The sequence below is a fragment of the Halichoerus grypus genome, chromosome 10 (genome assembly GCF_964656455.1).
Source record: "Halichoerus grypus chromosome 10, mHalGry1.hap1.1, whole genome shotgun sequence".
Lineage (NCBI taxonomy): Eukaryota > Metazoa > Chordata > Mammalia > Carnivora > Phocidae > Halichoerus > Halichoerus grypus.
Genome location: NC_135721.1, coordinates 22,582,890 through 22,602,212, shown reverse-complemented (window position 1 = coordinate 22,602,212; position 19,323 = coordinate 22,582,890). Strand labels below are relative to the sequence as shown.

The 19,323-nt window shown below is 49.7% G+C and overlaps 1 long non-coding RNA gene across 1 annotated transcript; it reads left to right on the top strand.

The window, feature by feature from the left end:
* The first annotated feature begins 5,059 nt into the window (after positions 1 to 5,059).
* LOC144379199 (uncharacterized) lies at positions 5,060 to 17,859 on the top strand. Its single transcript, XR_013441634.1, has 3 exons — positions 5,060 to 5,355; positions 17,481 to 17,699; positions 17,807 to 17,859. It is a non-coding gene; the product is annotated as an uncharacterized LOC144379199 (long non-coding RNA).
* The last annotated feature ends 1,464 nt before the right edge of the window (positions 17,860 to 19,323 follow it).

Here is a 19,323-nt window from a genome sequence, read left to right as displayed (position 1 = left end):
CCTGCCAGCCTGTCCCTGCTCCGCCCTGTTTCGTCTTGCCTCTGCCCTGGTGACAGCTCTCCTCCCCTCCTCATCACACTCCAGTCCCTGCTACATCACTCCAGGGGAAGGCAAGCTGGAATCCTCGCCCAGCCCCGGGGGCTTTAGACTCTGTGGAGGCAGAATAGTGGCTCCCCAGAGAGATCAGGTCCTAATCCCTAGAACTTAATGTTGCCTTCGAAGAAAAAATAGGGTCTTTGCAGGTGTGATTAAATTAAGGATCTGGTGATGGAGAGATTATCCTGGATTCTGCAGGTGGGCCCTAAATGCCACTGTAGTGCCCCTGTAAGAGAGAGGCAGGGGGAGATTTCACAGAAGAGAGAGAGAGAGCGTGAGAGAGAGTGCCTGACAGAGAGAGAGAGAGAGAGAGAGAGAGAGAGAGCACGCTCCATGTGAAGCCAGAGGCAAAGATTGGAGTGATGCAGCCACAAAGGAGGGAATGTCAAGAGGCACCAGGAGCTGGAGAGGCAAGGAAGGATTCTCCCCTAGAGCCTCTGTAGCCAACACCTTGGTCTCAGCCCAGGGAGACTGATCTCGGACTTCTGGCCTCCAGAGCTGGGAGAGAACAAATTTCAATGGTTTAAGCCTCCAAATATGTCGAAATTCGTTATGACAATGGCAGGAAACTAAGCGATACGTGGAAAACACAGGGCAGCACAGAGGGAAGGTCTGAGGTGTGTCTGGCTGCAGGTGTTGAGAACCAGCACCTGGAGATGGAGAGAGGCGCTCCTGGAAAAAGGCCCACCTTCAGATTCTCTGGCCTCGATTTATTCCATCTCTGGGCTCTCTCACCTCGTTCATTCAGGAGCTTCTGCGAGTTTTGGCAATGGCAAGGAGAACTTGTATTTATGTAGCTCTTCCTGTGGGCCTGCCAAAGGCTCTGCGCTCCAGGCCATGCACCAGGCTGGCGGGAGCCCTGCTCTTGCAGCGTTCCCAGTCTGGTGGAAGTGCACCGGGCCTGGGCCCGAGTCTTGGCCTCTGTTCTTGCTGTGGCTCACACTTGGATTTGGCAGTGGGGTTGTAGACATGGAGTTCTGACCCCAACCTGTTGCTCTACTTGTTTTCAGCTTCTGCTATTTCCTGGTCCCTGCCCCTCTTCCATTGGCTCCTTTCCCTTTCCAGGGTCGGCACTGGGCTCCCACTGTATGCCAGGCCCGGCCTGGCACTTCCGGATCAGATGATGCTGACCGCTCTATCCAGCCAGCACCCCATCGTGGACCCATCCACAGTCTGTGAGTCTATTCTCTGGCCCGGTCTCCTAACTTCCTCCTTCGCCTCCTGTATGTAACTTCACATTGGGTCTTCAGATTAAGTCACTGCTCTGGCTCTCCTGATTTCTGACCCTGAAATCAAAAGGGTGTTAGTAATTTGTACTTATTGGCCTGCCCCACCTACCTGGATCTAGGATGCTGGAGCATCCAGAGCAGGTTAAAGAAGGTCAAACTGAACCGAACAAGATTTCTATGTTGTTGTGATCTTGAGATGAATGCCAACTGCACCAACGGACATTTAAATTGTCACAGTGCCTCCCAAGGAGCGAACACTTGGCTGTTTCTTCCTTATGCATTACAGCTTAGCTCAGGTTAATAGCTCCACTTTGTAGACAGTAAATAATCTCTTTGTTCAAGGCAATCTGTTTATTTTGGTGTGTCTAACACAATGACCAGCACATACAGCTCTCCCCAGCTTTCTCTTCAGTTCATGCTTTACTCTTCCTTCTCTCTCTCGATCTTTTGTAAAAAGATTTATTTAGGGGCGCTTGGGTGGCTCAGTCGGTTAAGTGTCTGCCTTCGGCTCAGGTCATGATCCTGGGGTCCTGGTGTCAAGCCCTGCATCAGGCTACTTACTCAGTGGGAGCCTGCTTCTCCTTCTCTCTCTGCCTGCCGCTCCCCCTGCTTGTGCTCTCTCTGTCAAAGAAATAAATTAAAAATCTTAAAAAAAGATTTATTTATTTGAGAGAGAGAGAGCAGGAGGGAGGGGCCGAGGGAGAGAGTGAGAGAGAGAATCTTAAGCAGACTCTTCACACTGAGCACGAAGCCCAGTGCGGGTCTCGATCTCACCACCCTGAGATCACAACTCTGAGATCATGACCTGAGCCACAACCAAGAGTTGGAGGCTTAACCGACTGTGTCACCCAGGTACCCCTCCTTCTTCTCTTTCTTAGCAAAGGGCAAGAAAGGGTGAAGGTGAACATTTGAAGTCTTTAAAAAAAGGAGTGTGTGTCTGAAGTTTTTAATAATTAAACTGTACCTCTTTTTAGAACACATGGTTCTGAATGTGTCTTTCTGTTTATTTTCCTGCAGCTAATGTGACAAGGGGGTGGGGATGTGGGGAGGGAGGGGGACGAGAACTGACTTTTACCGGGTGCCTCTAAGTACCAGGCAGCTAGATAGGTACTTTGCAGATATTATCTGACCCAAGGCTCACAACAATCTCCAGAGATAGGCACTACGATCTCATTTTATAGAGAAGGGAATTGAGGCAGACAGCTCACAAGACTTACCCAAGGTCATGCAGTTGGAATTGGGAGCTGGAACTTGAACCCATATGCGGATATATGTGCCCAAACACAAAAGGAGTCATAATAACAAGATGCTTTTTAGAAATCAGCTGGGAACATAACTCAAACTGTAGTCCAAAACACTCGGGGGCCTGTTATCTCTTTGCTGGAAGGAGGGCTGACATGGGTTTTTGAAACCTTGAATTTCTTTCTTAATGGAGGCTTGTAGGTATAAAAGGAACTGCAGTTGTAGCCGGAGGTTGCCGCCTGCAAGTCTGCTTTTTTAGACTGTGTCTTGCATTAATTAACATTCCCAGAGCTCTTTAAGATACAAGGATAAGAGATGTCACAGACATGACAAGTATGACTACAGTACTGCCCTCAAAGCGAGGAAACATTCCGGAGACGTAGCCAGGCTGATGTGTGGGTGGGTCCCAATGGCCTGCATGAGAGGGGAAGGCCCCGTGCTTGGAATCAAACATCTTCTCTTTGGAGAGGCACGAAAATAAAATTCTGCAGGGAGAATTTCAGTGCTTGGGCAGAGGGTCCTGACCCTCCTTAACGTATAAATGCTCTTTGGGACGTATTAGTGCTTATCTGTTACTTTCACCTGAGTGGGAAGGAATTTCAGATTCGGTCCAGACATCAGATTAGGTTAGAAGCAGAGAAGAGCCAAGGACCCCATGCCAGGGGCTGGGAGGAGGAAGGCTGCTGGAGGCTGATCGGACAAAAACGAAGTCGAAGACCAGCTCTACCCAATCCCGCGTTTTCTTTCGGGTTGGTCCTTCGAAGGAGGCAGTTAAGGGCCTGGGTATCGGCCCACATTAACGCACCAACTGCACACAAAGATTAGAACCTCAGAAGTAGTTGGAAACTTCGAGAGAAAGAAAATAAAAGCACAAAGAGTGAGTCAAGGGCAGAAAGGTATTTCAGAAATTGAGGTCGAAATGATTTTCCCGGGGCAGGGGGTGAAGACAGGAACCCAGACAAAGCAACGAGAGACCCACATGTGGTGGGAAGAAGATTTAGAACCATCTAACGTGTCTTGATTATCTTTGACAAGACACAGAAAATGCTCTGTGTTGCTGTGTTCGCCGTGATAGCTTTACCCTCCTGACAACACCCCTCAGAGATAGTACTGTTATCCATTTTACCTGGGGAAGACAAGGTCCAGAGAGGAGAAGTAAAGTGTCCCAGGTCACTCAGTTAGCAGGTAGGACCCTGGATCCTGGTGTTCTGTCTCCTTGGCTGTGCTCTTCCCACCAGGCTGCTTCTCCCCACTGCTTCCCACAAAGGTCATTAACAAGGACGCGAGGAACCAAGAGACGTGAATGGACACGGCCGGGAAGAACCTAAGCTGTGGGGCCAGCACATCTGAGTTTGCACCTTGGCTCCAACACTCACTTGTGTGGATTTAGCAAGCATTGACCTCTGTCTTATTTTCCCTAGTTATTGAATGGGCTGGGAGCTCCTGCCTCTTAGATTTTTAGAGCCCTATTCACTTCACACTGAAAATAAAATGCAGGTGATGATGAAAACATCATAGGCCACCCACATCGAGTAATTACTATGTGCCAGCCACTGTGTAAGCATGATCCGTATATTAACTGCTTTAACCCTTCCCACAACTCTGTGAGGTGGAGATTACCTTGGTCCCCATTTTGCAGATGAGGACACCGACGCACACAGAGGTTACGTTGCAGAAGGCCCCTTGGGAGTACGTGCAGAAGTCGTCAGAAAGGCACAGATAAACCGCTGGGACCGGGGCTAAGGAGATCTGTGGGGACCGGGAAAGTGGCAGCCTTGTGCCTGCTCTGTGCCTCGCTCTGTGTCCCTCACAGGCTTTGCTCAAGCGGGAGCAAATCAGCGGGTAATGCCCTCAGGGATCCGTTTCTTCTTCCAGGTGCTCCCTGCCCACGTCATTTCCCCCAGCGGTGCCTCTATCTCCAGCCTATTTCCTCCATGCCATCTGTCAGCTGCAGACCTTGTGACTCAGTTTACCTCTCCTGTTCGGCTTTGTCTCCTGCATCAGGTCTTGACTGCATCATCCTTCACAATCCCCACCCCTCCGGGACTCCCAGTTTCCTGTCTTTTGCTCCTCTGGTTTCTCTAGTTCTAGGCCACCCATCACTTCCCTACTCTCGCTTCTCAGAGTCTGATCCTGGGAGGCAGCTTACACTGGCTTCAGCTCCCGAAACGTTTACCTCCAGGAGCACCACCTTCCCACCACCCCCGCCCCTCCCCCGCCAGCAGAGGCTCTAGGGAGTCTGCATGCCAGGGTAGAAGAGTGAGGTTGGATGTGATTGACCCAGTACTCTGCCTCCAGGCAACTATTATTATAAAGGAGCCCAGAGCTGGCACATGCTGAGCCGGGCCCAGGGAAGCAGAGTCCAAGGGATGCGCACCTAGAGCTCCTGGTCACACGCTGCTCCCAGACCCAATAAGGCATGTGGCTTCAAGGTTGCATTCCAGGGGCAGAGCCGTCAATCCAAGGCCTTGCAAAGTAAACTGAGCCCTCATTGCTGGCCTTCTCTTTCCAGTGCAGCTCTCTCCACTTCCACCCCTACCCCCGGCTCAGAATGTGTTTAAGAAGCTACAGGTGGTGGTAGTCAAGTCATTGAATGATGGAGTTAAAAAAAAGAAAAAGCCACTTCGGTTACGCGGGGCAAACCTGGAAGGGCAGAGATCCAGAAAGCCCACAAGCCACGCCCTTAGGACAGGTGAAAGAGTGACTGGAGCTCGGGACACGGCACCGCCAAACAGCGCGACGCTTCCTGGCCTCGGAGCGCGGGCACAGACACCCTGCGCGCAGCCGGGTGAGTAACGACAGGTGCGCTCCCGGTTCCGTCTCGGAAGAGGCCGAGGCCCTGAAGCTTCCCACCCCTTCCTGATTCGCCGCTGCCCTGGGACCCCCCGGGGGCCTTCCTGGAGGCGGAGCAGCGCGCCTCCCCGCTCCTCCCCGCAGCGGCCAGGCCGGGCGGGCAAGGCTCCGCGTTCCGGGCGGGAGGAGGGAGCGACCTGCCCCATCACACCCACCTCCCCCAAAGCTCCTTTTAGCGCGGGCTGTTCCACTTTCCCTGTAGCTTAGCAACCTGAGCCCCTGACAACTGATTTACTGAAAAACAGCTTGACTTTCTTGGAGCAGGTTTTCTCTTTTCTTTTCTCTTCCTCTCTTCTCCCGTCTCCTCTCCTTTCCTCCCTCCCTCTTCCTTCCTTCCTTGGTTCTTTTTTTCAAATCATCAAAACCTTGACTATAACAAGGTCCTTGGGAATTCCTCTCAGGGATGCTGGTTTCACCTTTTTTTTTTTTTTTTTTTTTTGCATGCACGGACTCCTGCACAGACACCAGCTTTCTCCCTGGACTTCCAACCTCACATCTCACCCCAGTCCTTTCTCCACACTGCAGCCAGATTGATCTTTCTAAAGCTCAGTTCTGACAAGCTTCCTCTCTTACTTAAAAGCCTTCGATAACTCCCAGGAGAAATATTCTCACATGGTGTCCAGCAGCCAGCCCTGTCTATCTATTTGATGTCACCCCATCACCTCACTGTCACACCCTGTCTGCCCCACCAGATTATAATTCTCTTTCTTGCCTCCATGTCTTTGCATATGCTGTTCCCTCTGCCTGGAAAGCCCTATGTGGGCTTACTTAGCTGTGAGATGTTCTTTAAGATTCAGCTTAAACATGGGCTCCTCTGTGAGCCTTTCCTGACCATCCCCCAGGCAGCACTGACCATCCCTTCCCCTACTTTAATGGGTTGTATATGGACCTGCACTAAAAATGTCATTTTTTTTGGTGGAATTGTCACTAGACTGTGGGCTCCTGGATGGTAGGGAGTATTTCTCATCATCCAACATGTCCCCAGGGCCCAGCACAGGGCCTGATATATAGCCAGTTAGCCATACGTGATCAGATGAGTGAGTGAGGAAGGAAGGAGGGAGGAAGCGTGGAGGGAAGAAAGGAAGGAAGCAAGGAGGGAAGGAAGGAAGGAGGGAGGGTAGGATGGAGGGAGGAAGGACTATATGTTATAAACAAATGACTGAGAATCCAGAAGCACCGTCCAAGGGCGCGGAGAATGAAGATCAGGTTGGCATCTGGCCACTAGGATGAAGAAGCCACTACGTGACTTCTCTTTGATTCCCAGGCTCCAGCCTTGTGGATCAAAGGCAAAGCAAAGTGGGCTTCTGGAGGCCTGGCTCAGGTACACGGTAGGAAAAAATGAAAAGCCAAACCAGCCCGTTTGCTCCTGGATCTATTCCTTGCCTGTCTCTTGCTCTATTCTGAATCACAGGGAGCCTGACCACGGAGGCTTCATGTCAGCGGCTTCTGGCTGGGCTTGGCCACTGGACATGTTGGTGGAAAACTGGAGACTGAGAGGAGGGGAAGTGACAGTATCTCTCTCAGCCTCGTGGTGTTTCTTGCCGTGACTTTTTGAGTCTCTGGTTCCTGCCAGATAGGCCTGCTACTATTCCAGCTTTGGGCAGGTGACCCTGGCCCCTGGGCTCAGGTAACTCTGCCTCTCCCTCTTTTTGTCCCTCTGGTCCTCGGGGATGATAGTCGCTCCCAGCTGCTGGAGGATGCTTCATCAACCTTTGGCAGCTCCTCAGCTCCTCTGTCATTCATGTAACTCCCCGCATTATACCCCTTGTAAATATTCAGAGTGGGTTCTCTTGTTTGGACCCTAATATACCAGTTTTGTTTAGTGACCACGATAGGGGGTAAGGTCACCGATACTGTGTTGGAGGAGGTGGTGTATTTATTTTTGTCCTTTTCTAGTTGATTATGGGGTTAAGGTTGTATGGTGTATATGTTTAAAACAGATGGGGAGAGTTGAGTACATTTGTTTGGTCGGCCAGACTGCATTGCTGCTCAGTGTGAGCTCTGAGGGCCCTCTGTGTAAGTTCTGGATAGGTAACAGGACTTTGGACTTCAGTGACTCTGCGGGAGCCCTGTCCCCAGCCCCCTGCCCCTGGGGAGAATATGGGGGTGGGGCCTCAGCTCCTGAGTTCCCTTTGGAAAAGTGTCACAAAAGGGGATGTCAGGGAAGCAAGGAGCTGGTGAAGGAATGAGGGGTTTGGAGAAGGCAGGAAAGGGCAAGATGGGGAAGAGAGAGTAGAACAGGTGTATTTGTGTTTAGCACAGTGTCTTATGTAGTAGGGCTCAACTGATGTTTGTTGAATGAATGAAAGAATAGGGGAGGAGGAAGAACAGGTGGAGAGTATGTGGGTAGCACTGGCAAACGTCTTTGGACCTCTGTCCCCATTCCCGCTGCTGTCACCTTGCTTCAGGGCTTCCAAATAGCTCCCCTCTGACAACAGCCTCTCAACTGGTTTCCTGGCCTCCAGTCTTCCTGACCACTGCTTCAGGGGACTTGTCCAAAATCACAATCTCAGTTGCTTGAGCCAAATGCTTTAGTGGCTCTTAGGTAGGGATGAAATTCTGTCGAATACTTCCAAGCCTCACCTTCTAGTACCTACTTTCAGTCTGGACTCTTCATAACATTCCTTGCTCCTAGAACATGTGTGTGGGGGGATGGTTTACCTATAAGGGATGGTCTTTACCCTCAGTCCTGTTCCCTAAACCTGCTTCCTTGGTTTCTATTTTTGTCCTTTTTTTTTTTTTTTTTTAAAGATTTATTTATTCATTTGAGAGAGAGAGAGGGAGAGAGGGAGAGAGGAGTCCAATGCGGGACTCAGTCTCGTGACCCATGAGACCATGACCTGAGCCAAAACCAAGAGTTGGATGCTTAACTGACTGAGCCACCCAGGTGCCCCATTATCTTTGTCCTTTTAAGGCCTGGGATCCAACTGTGATTTGAAACAGGGTTGGAGAAAGGCAAGTTGGGTAACTGAGCTCAGATCTGGCCCTTGACCCCACCGTCTGTTCTTCTTCCTCCTATAAACTCTTTTTGGCTCTTGAAAAGTCTGGAATGGTGGCCCCAAGCCAGCAGCCTGGAGGTCACTCACAGTGGTTCCTACTCTGGGCTCCTGAGAGAGAGTGCATAGGGAACCAGGCTCTTAGTGCACAAAAGAGCCAAATCCCCTCCCCCCCCCCCACCCTGGGCAGGCTTTGTTCATGTTCAGAGCAGTCTCAGGATGCCTGCTGCCGAGCTGTGTGCCAGAGCTGACGTGAGGTCTGGCTCTGGGCAAGGGAGGAGGAGACAAATGAGCTCCATGTGCTTCCCCGCTCCCAGGTGGGGTAGCTTGTGACTGCACGGGAAGCCACATTGGGACTTGAAGATCCTTTTGCTGGCTTTGCTGGGAGAGCTAGAAGATACCTAATTCAACCATACCACTCAAATTCAGTCCAGTTAACGTTTTCAAGTGCACGTGGTGTGGCATGGGGGTTTTGCCTTGCACAGACCTGGGTGTGAATCCCTGCTCTCCTACTTACCAGCTATGCAGACAAATTACTTAATCCCTCATTTTCTTCATCTGTGAAGTAGAATGATAAATACCCACCTTATACAGTTCTGAGTATTTTACATGTAATAGGACTTCAATAAAAGGACACTGTTATTATAACTGCTATTTATTAGTTTATTAATTATTTGGGACCTCTTGGGTCTAGACTCTGAGCTTGGCCTCAAGGCCACAAGTGAAGACTCAGGGATAAATAGGATCTTGTCAGTACTTTAGGAAGCTGACGGTATAGAGCAGGAATGGGCAAACTGTGGCCTGTGGGTCAATTCTGGCCTAGGGTCTGTTTTTGTAAATAAAGTTTTATTAGAACACAGCCATGTCCATTGAGTTGCATATTGTCTGTGACTGCTTTCATGCTACAAGAGCAGAATCAAGTAGTTGCAACAGAGACCATATGGCCCACAAAGTCCAAAATAGTTATTTTTAAAAATATTTATTTGAGAGAGAGAAAGTGCATGTGCATGAGTGGGGGGAGGGACTGAGGGAAAGGGAGAGAGAGAATCCCAAGCTGACTCAGCACTGAGTATGGAGCCCAATGCAGGGCTCGATCTCACGACCCTGAGATCGGAACCTGAGCCCATACCAAGAGTCAGTCGCTCGACAGACTGAGCCACCCAGGCACCCCCAAAATCGTTATTATCTGGACCTTTCTAGAAAAAGGTTGCTGACCCTTGGTCTGGAGGAGAAGACAGATATATAATCAGGACAAAGCCTGTTGCAGAAAAAGTGTGAATCATCTAAACTGATGGCCCAGATAAAGAAAGAATCCATTCTGACTTGGGTAGGCATCAGGATTCTTAAGCCAGGCTTTGAAGGCTGAGAAGGAAGTTGATCCTCAGAGCCTTGGAGCGGGGAGGAGTAGGAAAGCATGTCAAGTTGGACCACAGAAATTTTACAGGAAGTTCATGCATAAGAGGATGGAAGAGGCTAGAGATTAAATGGCTAGCCCAAAGCCATACAACTTTGGAGTCAGAACTTGAACCTGGTTCAGTGCCTTGTAGAGTTTACATTACCTTGTATTTAGATAGCATTTCCTAAAATACAAAATGCATTTACACATATTGTCTTATTAATTCTCACCCATTAAGAGTAGGTATTACTAGTTGGATTTTACAGATGAGGGACACTTAAAGGGATTAAGAGTCACTCAGCCAAGAAGTGACATTGCTCGGCCTTGAATCCAGGGAAGGCGTCTATGACCGTGGCAATGGTACAAAGCTCATGCAGGTTGGAACTCTGTCACAGGAATATGTCCTGGTTAGCTGGTGTATGATATAAATGACAGACCTAAAAATACAGACAAGGTAACCTTAGTCCTGCACACCCCGTAGGTTATTCAGAATTCAGTGTCTTTAGTAAAGATCTCTTGTATCCAGGTACAGAGCTAGATGCTGAGAGAGAAACCCAGAGAGGTACGAGGAAGGACCGTATTGGCCTCCAGGGGCTGTGGGTTTAGTTGAGGACACACCCTCAGAATGCCACAATATTATGAGGCCGTGTATGCGCAGTGACCAATGTGTGGTGCAAACAAGGGCACGGGAGTTAGAGGCTGTATCAGGAAGGCTCCGTAAAGGGTGTGGGGCTGGAGCTGGGGTTTGGCTGATCCTACTCCATCTTCTCACATCGCAGAATCCTCATAAAACCATAGAACTTCAGAGCTGGAAGGGACCCCACTTCTATCAATTTACAGATGGGAAAACTGAGTCCCCAAGAAAGGATTGAGTTACCTGAATCAGTACTGAGATAGAATTCAAACCCGGGTTTCCCTTGGAAGTCCTGGACTCCTTCTCAGCATTGTTCCACCCTTTGTTTCTGAATTAATGCCATAGACTTCGAGCTTCCTTTTCAAATCTATACTATAGAGCGCTGGTAGAGGAATACTCCAAACCACCGATGGGTATGTGATGCCCCGTTTTCTCTCCTCTTCCTGCCCGTCCATTTTTAATATCTCCATGCTTCCGTCAGGATAAAGACCAAGTCTTATCATCCTGAGAGGCTGTTGAGGATAAGAGATAAGAGAGTGAGATCTGGCCTCAAACTCTCTGGGTTTGAACTCCTGCTCTACCACTTAATCACTGTGTGACCCTGGCAAGTAATACGACCATTCTGTGCCTTTGTTTCCTCATCAATATAATGGGTATCATCACAGAAGTTACCTCAGAAGGCTGTAAGGCATAGATGAGATAATTCATGAACAAAACAGGGATTAGTATCTAGTATCTAGTAAGTACTCAATAAAAGTTAGCTAAGTTATTGTTATCGGCCTGGTATTTATCTGTCCCTGCAGCTGGACTCCAGCCCATTTCTCCATCCTGGCCTCCCCAAACAGGTCTACTTACTGTCTTTTATTAGCCTTGTGCCATTTTGCCTCCTGAACTCTCCTCTCTGTTCCCCTTCTCTTCTCTGCGTTAACCTCACCCTCTTTCTACTTACCCGTTTTACTGGATGCCTTTGAAGCCCCAGCTTCTGGTCCCCTCTTCTTTCTTAGAAGTCCTATAGCGCTCAGTCTGAAGCCGTCCCGTGGTGTCCTGCCGCTGTTACCCATCTTGTGGGTCCATATTCAGCCATCCCAAGAAGCCAGGCATTCTGGGTTCACCTGGTATTTCACATCCAACTTTGCACATGGCAGGGGGGCAGGCAGTCATTCACTATGTCTTCATTAATTGAGCACCTGTGATATGAAGAGACCTTTACCGAACACTCGGGACACAGGATTGATGAGCGCCCTCTCCAGCCTCACGGTGTGGAGGGAGACGCAGACTCACAGCCAAGTGCTCTGCCCTGGAACGGAAATGGGACCACAGCTCAGGGGAGTCTGTGGAGGGAGGAAGTAGTGATGGGATGGATGTTTGAGGGTGATGATGAACAAGGGTGGTAGAATCGAAGAGGGAGATGCCAGAGTCATTATACCAGAAGGGAGCGTGGATCTGGGCACCAGAGGACAGGGAGGGGTTAAAGCTGGTTCTGGGCTTTCCAGCCTAGAACACCGATGGTGTCTGTCTGAGATGTACCAGAGCTTGGCCAGGGCCTCCGTGAGTAGGGAACAGTGTGAGGACCCAGGACCCAGCTGAAGGGAGGTCTGTTACTCCATCTTCAGCCTGCGGACATACCCGCGCGGGAGGCTGGGACACAGCAAGCAGACCGACGGCCAGGGAAGAGGGGCTCCTGTGCATGGTGCTGAGGACGTGGCCCGGAAAAGAGGGATGGGTGGAAGCAGCCAGGCCAGAGGGGACACAGGCACTTAGGGGGAAAGGGTGGCTCAGGAATGGATTCTGAGAGTGCCCACTTCTGAGAGCGCTCTGGGCACCTGAGGACAGGGGTGGGGTTTTGAAGGCCCCGCTCGCACTGGGCGGTTTTATTGGCAGAAACAGGGAAATACAGGAGGAACAGAAGGGGTTCACGTTTGGATTGGGGTGTTTTGGGGCAATAGCGACCTGAGTCTGAGATGCTGTCTGCAGGTACAAGCACTAGTGCCCAGAGGCTGCTGGGAGAGAGGAACTTGAGTTTTGGAGGTTTGGGGGTCAACAACTTTGAAGAGGTGGCTGGCGCTGAGGGAGTGAGTCCATCCTCTGAGGCAGAGGCCATCAGGGAGCGAAGAGGGCTGAGGACCAAAGGGACTTGGGGGCTGGAGGAAGAGGCCCCCAGGGAGAAGTCAGAGTAGTAGGATGAGAACCAGAGGAGGTGTCTTGGAAGAAAAGCTGGAGTTAGACAAAGCTTCCTTGATTCAGGAGTGGGCCTATTTCCTGTGGCAGTTCTGAGCAAAAAGTCCATATTGGAGGAATGCCCACGCAGGGTCCCCAGTCCATTCACTTTATACAAAATGATAAACCGAACTATTCAAGGTGAAGAGAGGTGGGAGGGGCCCGCTAGGACTTCATAGCAATTTAATTCTATGCGAATGTCAGGGCTGACCAACAACAACATCACCAAGAAAGAATCTCCCCAGTGTCTTCCAGTGGCCCTGACCCCTTGCCTTGTGACAGGGAGCAGATACGGATCGTGGAGGGGAACACAGACAGTGAGAGACTCTGAGGGAATAACAGCACGTGAGCACCTTTAATGCATTGCGGTCTGGGGACAGGAGATAGAGAGAGACTGGCCTCAGGGAGCATCCAAGAGAATGCAGCGAGTGAGGGAGGCCCAACACCACCTGGAATGGGACAGGTGACACCGGACAGGTATAAAATATCGGGTCGTTTCAGGAGGCAGGGTCGGGTGGGAGGTTATGGGTGGGCCAGGGAAGCCCCTCAGAGGGCAGGATTTCAACAGGTGCAGCCAGGGGAGGGTGTAGAAGGTGGGGGACCAGCGTGAGTATCAGGTGACGCCAGAAAGGTAAACTGCACTCAAACGGTAAAGGGTACTGGATGTGGGGCTGAGGAATTCAGACCGGAGCGTGGCAGTGGGAAGCAGCCACTGAAAGTTTAGGGCAGGAGACACACTGACAAGGACATGATTCAGACTGGCTTTTAGAGCTCAGAATGGAAGTCCTACCTGCGGTGGATTGAGGTAGGGAGCGCCTGGCGCCAGGGAGGCCTTCTAGAAGGTTGTCGCTACAGTCTAGTGATAGCCTGAGCTTAATCATTTTCCTGTAAAGGACCTGGAGCCACCTTGCCACCCTCCTTGCTGTGCTGACCCTCACTTGCTGTGGCAGACAGGGCTCCTGATAAGGTGGCCAGGTTACATAGGCCGGTCGGGCAGCAGCTGCGGCGGGGTGGACGTGTCACAGATAAGCAGGATCTTCTCTCGAGCCCTGACCTTATCCAGTCACTTCACGGGGCCGGCGGGGGGTGGGAATGAGAGGGGGCCTGTGGATCGAATAGCTGCACCTGGCTTGTCCCCTTTCCAGTTAGCTCTCTGCTTCAAAACTGGGGCGTTTTATGAGTGCCTGATGGTCAAGGGGGTCACCTTCCTTGCAGGTGACTTGTTTCTTTTTTCTAAAGCCCATGATGTTTACCAGGGGACTTGTTCCTTTTTATTCACCAGTATTTGTTTAGTCTCTTGTGTGAGGAACTACCTGGAAGTCAAGAATTTCGCCTTTTCCACAACCTTGTATACCTCCCACCATGCTTTTTACGTAGGAGGCATGCAGCATTCTTGCCAACACAAGCCCAACAACCTCTCCTTAAGTCCCCCCGGATTCTCCAGTCCTGTCCCCAGGTGCTCAGACAGATCCCCGCCCTGGGTAACTGGTGCTACAGGGTCTCGGCAAGAGGAGACAGGATACTCATCAAATAAAAACATTCTCTTGGCATCAGCATTTTCTGAGGATAGTGGAGCAGTTGTTCTCCCTTATGGGGTTTTGTAAAGGTACGTAAAGAGTTAATTAAGCCTCTGCCCACGGGACCTGGCCATATAAAGGCATTCCACCCAGAAGGAATGTGGGAATGTGCTGGGAAGCGGGTTTCTCTCTAGGCTCTGGGGCCTGGAGTGCTAGAGCCAAGGTTAAGATCTGGGGCCCTGGGCCTGCGGCTCATCTTCTGTGTCAGTGTTGTTCTCAGCTGAATCCCTGGGACCAGGCACATAGTAGGTACTCAGGAATGACTAATGTTGGGGTCTAAGTGGCCGGTTAGCTCAGTTGGTTAGAGCGTGGTGCTAATAATGTTGGGGTCTTATCTTTGCCCCAGTTTGAACCTGCAGGACACAACCCCTTAACTTCTCTGGCCCTGCGAGGACTGGTATCCCTTGGCTTGCCAGGGAGAAATATTTATCTTTCTTCTCCTCTCCGTTGATGGATGCTTAATTGCTTTAAGACCACCCTCAAAAACATTTATTCTGTGAGGTCTTCCTAAATTCACTCTCTCAGATCTCCTTCAATATGTATTTTTTTGTATGACTCAGAGTTTTTTGTTTTTGTTTTTCCCCTCTCCAACTATTTCCCTCTCCTGCTATAATCCCTATTCCCCGCCAAGCAGCCTGGCGTTTCGGAACCTGTCACCTCAGGGAGGGATGTGGCAGGACAAAGGAAGAAACAAAGGCATCTTCTTGTTTTGCGGATACCATAAACTTTAGGATCCCTGAGTGGACTCTGGGCACAAACAGAGGGTTTGGGGGAAACACCTGTGTAAGCGGAAGAGAACTGAGCTTGGGGGTGAGAGAGGGGAGCCCTGGGCAGGTGGCAAGGCCTCCTAAGGGGATGGCCTCATGGTGAACCTTGGCCAGTGAGGCCTCAAATGGCCTCACAGAACTTCCTAGGCCCAGCGTGGTACAGAATAGGGGAATGAGAGGAAGGACAGGAGCAGAGAACAGTTAGGGCAACCTGCGTGGGGCATGTCGAATGAGGTCTAGGTGTGTCAATGAACCCCAGACCAACCTGTGGATGAGATGTCCCTTGGCACTTTGCAAGCCCCTCAGAACTTCTGGATACCTCAGAGAAAGGCAAGAGGAATCACGAAGCAACAGAACTTAGGTTTCTGCTTCCCCAGGGAGGGGGACTTGGTGTAGAAAATAAGTTCTTACGGGGGAAGAGAATAGTGGTTAAGTGCTGAGCCTCTGGAACCACACTGTGTGGGTTCAAACCACAGCGAGCTGTGTGACCTCGGGCAAGCCATTCCACATCATTTCTCTGTGCCTCGGTGTTTTGTTTTTATTTTTTAATCTCTCACATGGCTGGCTCTAAAATGGTGCTTCCTATATTTGTGAGACAGACATGAGTTCGCACCCTGACTCAGCCGCTAACTAGCTGTGGGACTCGGGGACAGTCACTTAACTACTCTGTGAACACGTTTACTCATTGTAATCCCTATTGAACTCACAGTCTTGTCGCGAAGATCATACAAGATGTATGATATTCCTTTGCTGGTGCTCTGTTGTGGAGTTAATGTCTAAACTCGAATGCATTTTATAAATGCCGATTATTATGATGATTCTTGTGACTTGTAAGTGGATTATGAATAACTTGAGGGCAATACTGATTTTCAGCTGTGCTAAGAAGTGGATGGGCCACTCCTATGTCCCGTTCTGCCCCAGCCTAGCTCAGGGTCCCATCACAGGGCAGTTCAGTAAACGTCTGTTATTAATGAGGATTCTTAAGAAATAGATGTCATTTTGTTTACAAAGAAGCCAAACACAAGGTTTGGTTCTAAGGGTCCAAAGAGGGGATCTGGGCAGGGATTGCTTGGCGGGGGCCAATAGAACTTAACAGTTTTGACTCTGCTCAGTGCTGTGGCTAGTCTTCTAAGTGGGCCTGACCCCAGGCAGGGGTCCCAGGAACCCGCTGGGGTTGTGGGGATTTCTGCCCTTTCTTAGCTCCCATATCCTGAGTGGTGTCGGCAGAAGCACGTGGATTTTAGATGCAGATCTAAATCTCAACTCCACCCTGGACAAATGTTGTGATCTTGCCGGGGCTGCCGACTTCATCCCCTCGTGCCTCAGAGCCTCCATCTATAAACGAGAGTCAGCACCGCCCACTTGGTGTGGTTCCTGTGCGGATGGAATCTGAGCACGCATCCCTGGCCCTTTGCTTGGTGCTGGGCATGGAGGAGGTGCTCCCAACACTCCTTTTCATCTCCTCTTCCCTTCTTGGGGAGCTGGGTTAGCAGGAGAAACCTAAAAGCAGGCAGTGGGGTTTTCATCCTGCCACAAAAGGGATGGCGCCCATGACGTTGGCCCCTGACGATTTCCTAGATGCGCAGCCACTTATGGGATGTACAAAGCCCTCACCCTCCTCTGGGGTCGGAGGAGGTCAGGCTCCTGTTTGTGAAGCGGCGTATCATGTTCGGAGGACATTATACACTGCGTCAATATTTGATGAGGCCTCAGACCCCACCGTGCGCTTGGCTGGCTGATTGCTGTGTGGCTACAAAATGTCCTGTACCTGACGTGACAAGCCCAAGACCTCTGTCCTACGGGGACGAGTGGCCATTTGTCCTTCAGGGAAGACAGCAGGGCCGATCTGGCTCCCTATTGGCCGCTCTCATCTTCTTGCTCTCATTTGAGAAGAAAAGAATAGTAATACCTACCAATTACTGACTGCTTATGTCAGGCACTGAGAGGTCTTCTCTCCTTTAGTCCTCAGAAGGGCTCACTTTACGGTTGAGAAAACCAAGGCCTGGACAAGTAAGAAACTTGCTCAAGGTCAAGTAGTGAGCTGTGATCTGAGAAGGGCCAGCTAACCAAGGAGAAGTGGTATATGGGTCAACTCGCCCTCAAGAACAGGGGCCTTCCGAAGAGCTGGGGCTACGAGGCACTAGGGAAGCTGAGGGAAACAAAAAAGGATTGAGAAGCCTTGTTCCCAGACACCTGCAGGCCTGCGTCAGTCTTCCCACAAGGGTCATGGGATCGACCTTTATGCCTTCTTCCGTTTTAGCTTCCCTTTCCCCACTACTGCTCTTGGCCTGGTCCAGATCTTTCCCTTCAGGAGCAAATACGACCCAGGAATTTTCAATCGCTTTTTGTGAACTTGGAATAGTGTCTGAACTGCAGCCCTGAACAGCTCCTCCCCACCTGTAGCCTAGGCTGGAGGCACCCGTTGTCGCCTGGGTCCCTTACGAAGTGTCTGCCACTCTGCCTTGCCCCTCAGGACTGTTGCTGCAGGTGGACTGTGTGTCTCCTCAGATGGTGGATGCTCCCTCTCGGATGCCCACACACTTAGCCCTGCATCACGTTCAGTCTGGCCATCGTTGGGACCTCCAGCCTGGGCACAGCCCTTGTCTGGCTGGGAAGGGGGTGTGCAGTGTTGGAATCATGGATTAAACAAGATCACGGGTGCAGAAGCACTCGCCACAGTGCCTGGCCTACGGTAGGTACTCTGTCCGTGTTATTAGAATTCACTTTAGAAGGGAAGCCCAGGATTTTCGTTCTGTAAAGGAACTTAACACGTCTTGACTCAAACCCCACGTTTTACAGATGAAGAAATTGGGCCCTAGAGGGTTGAAGCAGCCTGCCCAGAGTCATATGGGGAGTGACCTGGGTGAGTACCTTGAGTTCCTGGATTAAGGCTTTACACAACATAACAATAATGCCCTCCTTTTTAAACTGAGGTATAATCGACGTACATTGTTTTAGTTTCAGGTGTATAACATAATGATGAGCTATTTGCCTATATTCCTAATGATCACCACGATAACTCTAGTTACATCATCTGTCGCCATATGTAATTATAGAATTTTTTCCTTATGATGAGAACTTTTTTTTTTTTTTAAAGATTTTATTTATTTATTTGAGACAGAATGAGAGAGAGAGAGAGAGCGCACATGAGAGGGGGGAGGGTCAGAGGGAGAAGCAGGCTCCCCGCCGAGCAGGGAGCCCGATGCGGGACTCGATCCAGGGACTCCAGGATCATGACCTGAGCCGAAGGCAGTCGCTTAACCAACAGAGCCACCCAGGCGCCCCTGATGAGAACTTTTAAGATGTATTTTCTTAACAACTTTCAGATATGCAATACGGTGTTATTTATGATAGCCACCATGCTGTATGTTCCGTCCCCATGACTTATTTATTTTATGACTGGAAGTTTGCAATCTTCTGACTCGCTTCACACATTTCACCCACCTTGTTCCCCACCATCAACCTGTTCTCTGTGTCCATGAGCTCGTTTGCATTGTTGTCTCTTTTTAGATCCCACATATATGTGAGATCATGGGGTATTTGTCTTTCTCTGTCTGACTTATCTCACTTAGCATAAGGCCCTCAAAGCCCATCCATGTTGTCACAAATGGCAAGATTTCCTTCTTTATCATTGCTGAGTAATATACCAGTGTGTGTGTGTGTGTGTGTGTGTGTGTGTGTGTGTGTGTGTGAGACATCTTTTTCCTTTCCTCTGTTGATAGACACTGAAGTTGTTTCCATATCTTGGCTACTGTAAATAATGCTGCAATGAACATGGGGGTGCAGATATCTTTTTGAGCTAATGTTTTCACTTTCTTCAGATACATACTCAGAAGTGGGATTGCTGGATCATATGGTAGTTCTATTTTTAATTTCTTAAGGAAACTCCCTACTGTTTTCTGTAGTGGCTGTACCAATTTACCTTCCCATCAAGAGTGCACAAGGGTTCTCTTTCCTCCACATTCTTGCCAATGCTTATTATTTCTTGTTCATTTGTTAATAGCTATTCTAACAGGTGTGAGGTGATATCTCATTGGGTTTTGATTTGCATTTTTCTGATGCTTAGTGATGGTTTCCTGTCCCTGTTGTCCATCTGTGTATCTTCTTTGGAAAAAGATCTATTCAGATCCTCTACCCATTTTTCAATTGGATTTTTTTTTGCTATTACTTTCATGAGTTCTTTATATATTTTGAACATTAACCCCTTATCTGATATATAATTTACAAATATTCTCCCAATCAGCAGGTTGCCTTTTCATTTTCTTGATGGTTTCTTTTGCTGTGCAGAATCTTTTTAGTTTGATGTGGTCCCACTT